The 13,209-nt window shown below is 42.2% G+C and overlaps 1 protein-coding gene across 1 annotated transcript in view; it reads left to right on the forward strand.

Annotated features, from left to right (window-relative positions):
• The window catches only part of ADAM12 (ADAM metallopeptidase domain 12), a 970,627-nt gene that overhangs the window by 769,766 nt on the left and 187,652 nt on the right, over positions 1-13,209 (forward strand). The window lies entirely within an intron of this gene.

The following is a 13,209-nucleotide window of genomic DNA, read 5'->3' on the forward strand; positions in this document are numbered from 1 at the left end:
GATGCTTTGCTATGGATGAATCAGATGGCTAGGACAGCAGATAGCAATAGATGCAGTAGATTCTAAACTGGCAGACTGGCAGTTGCTTGGCTGGCAGATGACAGACTGCTGGTGCAAGCAGGCGGGCGGGCAGATGAATGGCAGGGACCAGGTAAGTAGGATGCTGGTCAAGGAATGCTGAGCAGAAAGGACAAGACTGGATGCATGGTCAGACAAGCCGAGTCAGTAACGGACAGTGAGGCATGGACAGCAGGCAGGGTCAAAGTACAGGTCAAGGTCAGTGTCATAAAAGCAGGAGGCAAAGCAGGGTCCAAAGCCAAGGTCACGGTAGGTAGCGTTCAAGATGAGCTGGGTCAATCACAGAAGTAAGTACAGGATATGGCACAGAAATACAGGAACACTGTAGATCAGATAGCACTGACTAGTACAGCTGCTGAGCTTAAATAGTTCATTTGGTGCATCAGCCATTCTGTATAAGTGGCAGGTGGGCCCACATATGTGCACGGCTGTGCAAAGCAAAACCGGCACCCGCAGGCCTGCGCCTTTGCATCTGTACTGTATGCACCTCGGAGCTTAACTTGTACTATGGCCCTCACTTCCCTGACACATTCTAGCCCTTCTCAAATGAATTAAAGAAATAATTTCCCAGAAGAGCTGTGTTTTATGTTTCTCAAAAGAGCAACAACAAAATGAGAAAAATCATTATTCTGTGTTAAAAAGATTCAGAGCCTTGTTTGGGATTTATACTCATGGTGAAATTAATTTTATGCTTGCTAAGATGGTTGTGGAATTATTAACATAAAAAAGACACTACTCTTGAAAATAAGTTATCACTTTCTAGGTCTTCATTGGACTGAAAATTCTTTATTGTACAGTGCTGGATAAAGTTTGCTGGTAGTCTTATTGTCCTATGTGTCTGTGTAAATGCAGTTTGCAGTCACATTGTTAAAGTGTTACTAAACCCACAACAGTCAAATCAGTCTGTATATGCAGTAAAGCATGCTTGTTATACTCCCTGTGAAACCTAAGGGGTTAATCCTCTGCATTGTGTAAAAAAAGGCTGTTTGATCCTGTCTTCTCGGATCCTCCCCGTCTTCTACAGTCCCCAATCCATCTCCTGATAATATTGTACAGAGGCTAGGGGACAAGCTGCACATGCTCAGTTTGGTATGTATTGCTAGAGAGATTTTTTTTTTTCTTGAGAGAGTGCATGTGATCAGCACAGGGCCAATCAGCACTGTCCAGACAGAGGGTCAGGGGTCCTGCATCCTGATGGGACAGACAATGCAGTATGAAAACCCCTCCTACAAGCCTTAACCAGTGCTTGGCCAGACACTGAATGAAGTCACAAGACTGCTATATACTGCTGATGAGAAAGGTATTTAACAGTTTATATTTACTAATATAATTGCATTCCCATGTTCTGTGTAGTGTGGGAGACCAGATATAGTGAATGCAGGTTCTGAGTTTAGTAACACTTTAATGGCTTACAGCAATATAAACACACACACATCCTGGGGCAAGTTTAAAGCCCAGATAGCCATAACTGTTATTTTTTAGGTTAGAGTGGGGAAAATTTTAATATATGTCAGGTTTTTATCTCTCTCTGTATCCTTATGGCCTCATGCACACTGGACATTTTTTACAGCTGCTGTTGTTGGCTTCAGGCGTTTTTTTCTGCAGCCAGTAAACCCCCCCAGTATGTTATCCTATATGTGTCCATGCATACTTAGGCAGTTATCAGCATTTTTTGGCAGGGGTGTTTTCCGTCTGGAAAAAAACCCAGAACTAGCAGGAAAACGTGGCTATTCAGTGTTTATCTGGGTTTTTGAGCCATAAGCTTTTGTGGAAGTATAGTTTTGGCAAAAAAGAAAAAAGCTAAAAAGCTACTGCAAAAACGCTGCAAAACTCATTCTACAGCTAACGCTACTGGCGTTTTTAGAACATGGCCTACTGGTGAGAGTTCTCCTCAATATGTGTAAATGGATTGACTTGAGTCAGGTAGTCAAATCTGTTTTTGGCAGCTCCATAACTTCAAGTGAAGCAATATTTCAAGAAGTTTTTAGACTTGTTGGACCACTTTTATGTGTTTAGTTTTGTTGTCGTTTAAACCAGCCTTTTTTAACCAGGGTGCCCAGGCACCCTGGGGTGCCTCGAGGCTTCTTCAGGGATGCCTTGGCGAAATGCCCAAAAATGTATCAAAAAGTTTATTCACGCCAGCAGGTGGAAGAAGCCTGCCTTACAGTAACACAAAGCCACGGGTTTTCATTATGCACCATTACGACTTTCTAGACCAGTGGTTCTCAACTAGGGTTCCTCCAGAGGTTGCTAGGGGTTCCTTCAGCATTGGGCCATTTCTGCCTCTCGGATAAGTTCCTACTGACACCATTGATCTTTTTAGCTACCTGTAAGGAGGAAATTCTTCACAATGACCACAAGTGTAAGGACCATTCTTACCACTGACCATCACACTATTGTATTATGAGTTGTAAATTTCTAATTATTAGCAGGGGTTCCCCCGAGTCTGGAGAACTATTTCAAGGGTTCCTCTGTGTTGAAAAGGCTGGGAAAGGCTGTTCTAGAAACTGGCATCCTAACAACCAATTATGTCATCAGTTGATAAGGAGGATGTCTGTCGCCTCCATAGCATCCTTGTTTGACTCTCCTCTGCCTCTCTCCCTCAGCACTGGGGTCACATAAGCTGACTGATGGAGGGAAATTGTGGGAGAAGAGAAACATTGGAATACTAGGCAGTACCAGTGTGCAAAAGTGTATTTGCTTTGGAAGAAAAAAATCACCTCTAACAATGGGTGTCCTACATGTGTGGATGTTGTTGCATCATGTAAAACTATTATGCCCCATACACACGGTTGGATTTTCCGACGGAAAATGTGTGATAAGACCTTGTTGTCGGAAATTCCGACCGTGTGTAGGCTCCATCACACATTTTCCATCGCACATTTTCCGACACACAAAGTTTGAGAGCAGGTTATAAAATTTTACGACAACAAAATCCGTTGTCGGAATTTCCGATTGTGTGTACACAAATCCGACACACAAAGTGCCACGCATGCTCAGAATAAATAAAGAGATGAAAGCTATTGGCCACTGCCCCGTTTATAGTCCCGACGTACGTGTTTTACGTCACCGCGTTCAGAATGATCGGATTTTCCGACAACTTTGTGTGACCGTGTGTATGCAAGACAAGTTTGAGCCAACATCCGTCGGAAAAAATCCATGGATTTTGTTGTCGGAATGTCCGATCAATGTCCAACCGTGTGTACGGGGCATTAGAATCATTTTTTTACATTTTAGAATGGGGTGCCTTTAGACTTTCCATAATTTTAAAGGGTCCCTTGACTGAAAAAAAAGGTTAAGAAGCACAGGTTTAAACTTTTGCTCATTCCTTAATCCAAAATTGAGTTTTCCAGAGTAACAATTCAGAAACATTCCTTCACCTGTTGGATTTCAAAGTGTAACTTGGTTGGCTGCTTTGAATTATTGCTCTTTGCACATCATCAATGCTCTTTGCAATGTTTAAAAAAAAATCACGAGTGCCAATTCACCTGCTAATAAATTTGAAACTAAGCATCCTGAAAGAAGTCTAAAACCGGAATGTAATACGAAATGTCTGATATAACCTGCGCTCATTACGTTATATTGCTATTGCTGCTATACCTGCGGTCTGATGACTTATGAGCAGTCATTGCTCCCTGCATGCAAACGTTGAAAATATATGTCATTTTAGTTGATCGGGCACTAAACAGCCATCATTTACATGCACAGGATCATCGCTCTTTTCTCAAATGCGCCGGTGTTTCGGCAAACGGAGGAAATTACTCATATGGCCAAATGGAAGAATTAGTTTAGATTGCAGAAAGATGTTCAGGTTTCAGCAGACTGTGTCAAGCGGAAAGAACCAATAAGAAAGAAAAAAATTGTAGGAGCTTTTCTTTTAAACGTTACTGGGTTTCATTTCCAGCTCTGGCTCTCTGGCTGGAAAGGAGGTGATTTAACATGACAAAGCAAGGTATCTTTATGTTACATCGCTGCTTAACAGTGTGAGGCCGGCATTATAAAATGCACTGCAGAGGCATACATCTCGCTTTGTGGCAGCTCTGCCACTTACTCTGATTACATCTTACCCATTGTTTTTTCCTCTTTCTCTTGTGAGCTTTTACTAAGTAAACAGCTGTGTGGTGAAAATGCTCTGTAAATGGGTCAAAGGAAGAATTCACATAAGGCAATAATGTCCGCACAAAAGGAACAAATACTATAAACATTTGGAAAATGCAGCAGCTGTGATTTAGCTGCAATCATTCCCCATACCAGAGTTCTCAGATGGCCGTTGGGTGTCTTGTTAGGCTTACCTTGATCCTAGACAAAAGGAAGAAAATGGACTCAACACAGCTTTTGAAATAATGGAACTAAGGCACCATTTAACCACTTCAGCCCCGGAATAAATTTTGGCTGCTGAATGACCAGGCCATTTTTTTGCAATTCGGCACTGCGTCGCTTTAACTGACAACTGTGCGGTCGTACGACATTGTACCCAAACAAAATTGATGTCCTTTTTTTTTCCCACAAATAGAGCTTTCTTTTGGAGGTATTTGATCACCTCTGCGGTTTTTATATTTTGCGCTATAAACAAAAGAAGAGCAACAAAAAAAAGCAAATTTTTTTCTCGGTTTAAGCCGATGTGTATTCTTCTACATATTTTTGGTAATAAAATTAGCAATAAGCGTATATTGATTGGTTTGCGCAAAAGTTATAGCGTCTACAAAATAGGGGATAGATTTATGGCATTTTTATTATTATTTTTTTTTTTTTACTAGCAATGGCGGCGATCTGCGATTTTTATCGTGACTGCGACATTATGGTGGACACATCGGACAATTTTGACACATTTTTCAGACCACTGGCATTTATACAGCGATCAGTGCTATAAAAATGCACTGATTACTGTAAAAATGTCACTGGCAGTGAAGGGGTTAACACTAGGGGGCAATCAAGGGGTTAATTGTGTTCCCTGCTACATGTTCTAACTGAAGGGGGGATGGGACTTGCTAGGGGAAGAGATAGATCGGTGTTCATACTTTGTATGAACACACAATCAGTCTCTTCTCCCCTCAGAGAACCGGGATCTCTGTGTTTACACACAGAGATCCTGGTTCTCGCCGTGTCATGACCGCCGGGCGCTCGCATTGGCTCCGGGGGCGAGCAGCGGTTGCGCGCTCTCTTCGAGGTTGAAATAGGAGTGACTGGGCATGCTCCGAAATATGCACCGCCCACTCTGACGTCACTTTCGGTTGCCTGGATTCCATGCTGGTCCTGACAGCACGGCCCTCCATCTTGGATTAGGGATACAGTATTTACCACCGCTGGTCAGCTGGCATCTCCACCTGCGGCTGTCTTTACTCCGAGGAGACATCCCACTGGACATTATGGATTCATTGATATGCCTGCTTTTCACTTCTATCTTGTAAGTGTTTTTAACCCTTCCTTGTCACCAGGGATGTTGCTAGGTCTACAAAAGATCTGGGGCTAGAGCCCATAGCAGCGTATTAAATAAAGTCATACGCTTGGGTGGGCATACACATGTATATACAGTAATATACATGTGTGTGTATATCCCCAGAGACCCCCGCACTTACATCATGGTCCCCAGAGAGCCTCCCCCTTACATTAGGGTCCCCAAAGAGCCCCCCACTTACATCAGGGTTCCCAGAGAGCCCCCCTTAAATCAGGGTCCCCAGAGTGCCTCCCCCTTAAATCAGGGTCCCCAGAGAGCCTCCACCTTGCATTAGGGTCCCCAGAGAGCCTCCCTGCCCCTTGGGGACCCCTGCAGATTTGGGGCTATGGGCCCCAGATTCGGGGCTATAGCCCAAAAAGCCACCCTCTAGCGACGCCACTGCTTGTCACTAAAGTGTTTTATTACTATACTTAGAAGCGCCTTCTTCTCTGCTTTGGTTTTCCTATAGCGTGTGCTTCCCTCTTCTGAAGTGCTGCTGTGGAGCATTAATCACATCTCAAGAGCCAATCATGTACTTTTTGTTAAAGTCTCCTTGTTTTACAGAGCACCCTATTCTCCACACTCCTTAAATCTAAAGCAAGCTTGTAGATTGTAAACTAGTCACATCCAGGTAATTGCATGCACATTCACTTAATTACCTGAGTTACCCAGGAGCTTTAAAACCCAGGACACTCTATTTGGAAATACCAATCCAATCTTCTGTGGAAGTGGCGTGCTCCACTTCTTCCTACCTTCCATAGCTTTATGCTTGCCAAGTTCCTAAGGGCAGTGTTAATTTAGTTGACTAAAATGACTCAAACATTTTAGTCGACTAAATGAATACTATTTTAGTTGACTAAAATACTACTAAAACTAAAACAATTGAGATGAATAAAATACGACTACAACTAAAAGCCATTTTAGTCAAAAGGCTATGACTACAACTAAATTGCAATTACTGAAATGTACTGGAGATTTTAGTCAACTAAAACGTAGGACATTTTAGTCTAAAAGACTAAAGACTAAAATGGGACTAAAACTAAACTTGTTCAGGCTGCAGAATAAAAATCAAGCCATGTATGGTGGCCATTTGGTTAAGGTTTAGAGATGCATCAAGGGTTTTCTTGAAATCACATTTACCTTTTAAAGTCTATAAGAAAGCTGTGTGAAGTTTCTCCATTTTTTTTTTTTTGGAAACTATTGCTGTACATTCAACATGAAGCTCATATGACAGGACTAAATGCAATTTTATCATATACTAGTTTGTACTCTCTCCAAGACATCGATGTCCAGTCTAAGTTGTGTTTTTTTATTAAATGCAAGCCAGACAGAAATGATTACCTTGAAATTATGAACCTCTTACTATAATTGGGCATCAATAGAAAATCTAGTTCTTACCATTTGAGAAATATTAAATCCAAGATTAGATCAGCCTTTATAAATAGGTTTTGTGAGTTTGATTTGATTTTCACCCAAAATAGTTTAGGCATGATTTGTTTGGTGTCAAAGCTCTTAAAATGTGAATGCCATTTTTTTCCTTTAACACACAGATAATAAATAGAATCTTTATTGGCTGGGATGTACAGTACTTGGGATTACTCAGTAAGGCAATACTCTCTGCAAAGCTGAACAGCCAAGTGCAGCAAACCATAGCCAGTCTGAATTCTTTTTACCAAAGTTAAATCTGTGATGGGTAAATTCCTACTGCTTTTCTGAGTTATTGTATTTTGTAATATGCCCCCGGCTAAAGGATTTACGTTCTTGGAATTAATTAAAAAGACGTTTTTAAATGTATTTTTCATATTCCTTCTATAAAATAATCCCTGGAATTCATAAAAACGGGCGCAAGCTAATTTTGGGAGAGTGTCTCTCGTGTTCTAAAAGTGGTGCAGCATGCGCCAAATTCATGTACCTACTTAAGAACTTGTACTTGAATTTGGTGCATCCTGCACCTCTTATAGAATGTACGTGACGCAAAAACTGACTGCGCCAGTTTCTCATAGTTACATAGAAGGTGAGGTTGAAAAAAGACACAAGTCCACCAAGTCCAACCTATTTGTGTGATTATATGTCAGTATTACATTATATATCCCTGTATGTTGTGGTCATTCAGGTATACTTATCTAATAGTTTCTTGAAACTATCGATGCCCTCCACTGAGACCACCGCCTGTGGAAGGGAACCCTCTACGTTGTTTAAGGTTAAACCTCTTTTCTTCTAATTTTAATGAGTGGCCACGTGTCTTGTTAAACTCTCTTCTGCGAAAAAGTTTTCTCCCTATTGTGGGGTCACCAGTCCGGTATTTGTAAATTGAATTCATATCCCCTCTCAAGCGTCTCTTCTCCAGAGAGAATAAGTTCAGAGCTTGCAACCTTTCCTCATAACTAAGATCCTCCAGACCCTTTATTAGCTTTGTTGCCCTTCTTTGTACTCGCTCCATTTCCAGTACATCCTTCCTGAGGACTGGTGCCCAGAACTGGACAGCATACTCCAGGTGCGGCCGGACCAGAGTCTTGTAGAGCGGGAGAATTATCGTTTTATCTTTGTACTCCAAAAAAAAACTTGGTCCTAATTAGCTCAACTTCCATAAGATATGGACTGTCATATTTTATTTTTATTTTGGCACTTTCAATGCAGCACAATGTAAAACTGAAGCATTTTAGAACTACCTGAATTTTGTGCACAAGTTGCTATCAGAACCAAAAGTGTTTGCAGGTGCTTCATGAATTTGGTCCAATACATTAACAAAAGATTGACACCAGAAAAGTGTCAGCTTTATTGAATTCCCTCCATTGTCTCTATCGTACATTAAAGTGTTACTAAACCCAGGACCCTGCATTCACTATATCTGGTTTCCCACAGTACACCGACCATGGAACATGAATATAAACTGCTAAATACCCTTTCTCATCAGCAGTATATAGCAGTCTTGTGACTTCTATCAGTGTCTGGTTAAGGCTACTTTCACACTGGGGCATTGGGGGCGTCGGCGGTCAAGTGCCGCTATTTTTAGCGGCGCTCTACCGTTGTTTTTGCAGAGGTTTTCGGCCGCTAGCGTGGCGCGTTTAAAGGGTTAAAACTGCAAAGTGCCGCTGCAGCGGCGCTGCCCATTGATTTCAATGGGCAGGGGCGCTTTATGAGTGGTGTATACACCTCTCCTACAGCGCTGCAAAGATGGGGCTTGCAGGACTTTTTTTTACCATGCTGCCAGCGCACCGCTCCAGTGTGAAAGCCCTCAGGCTTTCACATTGAAGTGAGAGGAGAGGCTCTTTCAAGGCGCTTTGCAGGTGCTATTTTTAGCGTTATAGAGCCTGTAAAGCGCCTCAGTGTGAAAGTAGCCTAAAGCTTGTAGAGGAAGTTTTCATTATGCTCTGACTGTATTATGAGGCTGCAGGACACCTGACCTTCTGTCTAGACAGTGCTGATTGGCCCTGTGCTGATCGCATGCACTCTCCCAAGTAAACCAAAAACTCTCTAGCCATGCACTCCATACTGAGCATGTGCAGCTTGTCCCCTAGCCTTTGTTCTATCGGGAGATGGGTTGGGGACAGTTGAAGGGGAGGGACAGAGAAGACAGGATCAAACAGACTTTTTACACAATGCAGAGGATTGACCCCTTAGGTTCCACATTGAGTATGACAAGCATGCTTTACTGCATATATAGACTGATTTTACTGTTGTGGGTTTAGTAACACTTTAAATATGATAAATGACTAATCCATTTCCAACAATGGCTGAAATTGTGACTAAAGCTCCCTTAGTGGAAGAGAATACTTTAAAGTGGACCTTTACAAGTCTGCATGAATACATTCCTGACCTGTCACCTTTTATTGTTAGAACAAACATTCATTAACGTGTATTTAAACCCTAACAATACACATCTCTTATCTATCCATATTTGGTCAATTAAATATACCATTGAAAAGTTTACTGTATCTGTTTAGGCTCGATTCACATCTATGCATGTTGCCTTTTGATAGTTTCTGCAGTGCTTTTTGCTGTGCTTTCTGCGTTTTTTTTTTTTTTACCACAATTTTACTGCAATTTTGCCACGATTTGCATTTTGCGTTTTTTATGCTTTTTTGTGGGGGGGGGGGGGTTGTTGTTGGGCAGATTGAAAAACGCAAATCATTAAACAAATGTCCTGCATTTCTGCAAAAAGCATGAAAAAACACATAGGTGAGTGGAGCCTAAATAGGTAAAAAAAAAATCTCATCCAGACAGAAATGTTGTTAGCTTCCCATGCCATTTCAAATAGTGTTATCAGCCCAGTTCCTTGGTGAACTACAAAACACCACCTCTTTATGTTCTGTAGAAGAAGCAAGGTGGAGACAACGCTGCTCCCACATAGATACAGTACAGCATGTGAGCGTTGCCATCGTAAGACAGGAAATGTTACCAGCAAGATCTTCAGGTGAAAATAAATCTGAAAAAGGAAAACTAACACTACCTCATCTAAGGACAGGTAAGCTGCAATGTTTATTTTTTTGTTCTTGGGTTTACATACACTTTAAGCTCCAGTCAGTGACCTATGCTGAGAGGATGACATTAGTCTGCTGCAGGCGGGACGAAGCATTTAATCAGTTTTCTCTCCCCCAGTGATCAGATTGCAACTATGTTGCAAGTCACAAGGTAAGAGGGTGCAGCAAAGGCTAATTTGTATCGGACATTTGTGAACACATGCTTTACATAGAAATGTATAATCTGCACAGCAATCTGGTTTGCCAGTCCATATACCTGTACCCATAGCTCCCAACTGTCCCTGATTTGGAACAAAGTCCCTCTGTCCCTCTTTCCTCCTCATTTGTCCCTCATTTTGATCTGACCTATATAGTTGTATATAAAATGCACTTTTTATCTTTCAAAAAGTGTCTCCCAGTGCTAAACCTTTCATCCAGTTTCTAAATTGCTGCATTTGTAAGTGTCAAACGCCAATATAAAGGAATAGTAGTGGTAAAAAAAAAGCACTTATGGGTTTAAAATAATTTTTTTGTATAATTCTCCTTTAAGGGGAGTGATAAGGGGTGTGTCCTATGCCTACATACGTTTGTTAACCACATGCCGACTGGGCCATAGCCGAAAGACGGCTACAGCGCGGTCGGCTTATTCTGGGGGGGCATGCATGGACATCCTCACAGAATCGTGCTCCCACGCACTACCCGGGAATGTCCGTGGCCATCGAGTCCTCTGGACCTGGTGCGTCATGGAACGGGGTTCAGGGCCAATGACAGTGGCCCTTTACCACGTGATTGCTCTGTCCAATGATGAAGCGATCACTTGTCAACAAACCGGAGCTTGTCCGATGCAGCTCCTTCCCTCTCCTTGCACCGATCAGTACAGTGTGCGAGGAGAGAAGGGAGCCGTGTGCAGCAGCGCTGTGGGCTGTCTCCGGAGTGCCCACAGTGCTGATCTGTGCCCATCCATTCATTCATCCCTGGCTCATCCATGCCTCACATGTCCCCATACATGCTCATCCATGCCTCACATGTGCCCATACATTCCTCACATGTCCCAATACATGCCATCCATGCCTCACATGTGCCCATACATGCCTCACATGTGCCCATCAATGCTTCACATGCGCCCATTCATGCTCCATCCATCCCTGTCTCATTCATGCTCGATCCATGCTCATCCGTGCTCCATCCATCCCTGGCTCATCCGTGCTCCATCCATCTTTGGCTCATCCATGCTCAATCCATGCTCCATCCATCTGCTCATCCATGCTCAATCCATGCTCATCCATTCCTGGCTCATCCGTGCTCCATCCATCCATGCTCATCCATGCTCATCCATGCTCCATCCATCCATGCTCATCCATGCTCCATCCATCCCTGGCTCATCCATGCTCAATCCGTGCTCCATGCCTGGTTCATCCATGCTCCATCCATCTGTGCTTATCCATGCTCCATCCCCGGCTCATCCATGCTCCATCCATCCCTGGCTCATCCATGCTCCATCCATCCCTGGCTCATCCATGCTCCATCCATCCCTGGCTCATCCGTGCTCCATCCATCCCTGGCTCATCCGTGCACCATCCGTGCACCATCCGTGCTCCATCCATGCTCATTCATGCTCATCCTTGGCACAGCCATGCCACATCAGTGCTCATCTGTGCCACATCAGTTCTCATCCATGCTGCATCCTTGCCACTACAGTGCCCATCAGTGTCTCACAAAAGTGTAATAGGTAGTCAAATTAGATTTGAAATGTATATACCTGGTGGTGCTCCCTGCATGTTGGGCCTCTGTATGTGACCAGGCTGTGTAAAAGTCTCCCACATGTGGTATCGCCATACTCAGAAGGAGTAGCAGAATATATTTTGGGGTGTCATTTTTGCTATATACATGCTATGTGTTAGATATATCTTATAAATTGACAACTTTCTGTAAAAAAAAATGCGTTTTCTTTCCACGTTTTCCAAAAACTTGTGGAAAAAATTGACATGTTCAAAAGACTCATTATGCCTCATAGAATATACGTTGGGGTGTTTACTTTCCAAAATGGGGTCATTTTGTGGACGTTTCCATTGTCCTGGTGCTCCAGGGCCTTCAAAATTGTAAGAGGTAGTCAAAAAATGAAATGCGTAATTCATGTCCCTAGAACGCCTGACGTTACTCCCTGCATGTTGGGCCTCTGTATGTGACCAGGCTGTGTAAAAGTCTCACACGTGTGGTATCATCATACTCAGGAGAAGTAGTAGAATGTGTTTTGGGGTATAATTTGTGGTATGCATATGCTGTGTGAGAGAAATAACCCGTTAATATGACAATTCTGTGAAAAAAAAAAAAAAAAGAAAACAAAAATCTTCATGTTGCAAAGAATTGTGGGAAAAAATGACAACTTCAAAAAACTCACAATGCCTCTTACTAAATACCTTGGATTGTCTACTTTCCAAAAAGGGGTCATTTGGGGGGTATTTGTACTTTCCTGGCTTGTTAAGGTCTCAAGAAATGAGATGCCGTCAGTACATCAGGTGTGATCAGGTGAGATAAATCTTCAGTGATTGGCACCATAGTTTGTAGACTCTTTAACTTTCACACAGATCAAATAATATTTGGGTAATTTTTCCTAAAGATCTGTAGCAGTATAAATTTTGGCCAAAATTTATGAAGAAAAAATGACTAATTTGCAAAATGTTATAACCGAAACAAAGAAAAATGCATTTTTTTTACAAATTTTTCGGTCTTTTTTCATTTATAGCCCAAAAAATAAAAAGCCCAGTGGCAATCAAATACCACCAAAAGAAATCTCTATTTGTGTGAAAAAAAGGACAACAAAATTGAGTAGCATGTTGTCTGACCGAGTAATTGTCATTCAAAATGTGATAGCACTAAAAGCTGAAAATTGGTCTGGTTAGGAAGGGGGTTTAAGTGGCCAGTGGTCAAGTGGTTAATAGGTGTCCCTCATTCCCATCTCAGAAAGTTGGGAGGTATGTTATATCAGCTCTTCACAAAAATTGCTGTAATCTACAGTTGACAACTGCATCTAGCAAAGGAAAACCAGGGATGTTTGCTACTGCCAAAAGTAATATTTGTCCCTCTTTAGCTAAACATCACTGGCGGGATGATACATGGAATGTGATTAGTCGCCATGTGCGCCAGCTTCACTTTTCTTTGTTACAGTCTTAATTCAGATTTTGTTGACGCGCTATAATTTCATGCCGAAAAGTGAGCCCACTTAATTTTGAAAATGTG

The sequence above is a fragment of the Aquarana catesbeiana genome, linkage group LG08 (assembly GCF_042186555.1).
Source record: "Aquarana catesbeiana isolate 2022-GZ linkage group LG08, ASM4218655v1, whole genome shotgun sequence".
In the NCBI taxonomy this organism is placed as follows: domain Eukaryota; kingdom Metazoa; phylum Chordata; class Amphibia; order Anura; family Ranidae; genus Aquarana; species Aquarana catesbeiana.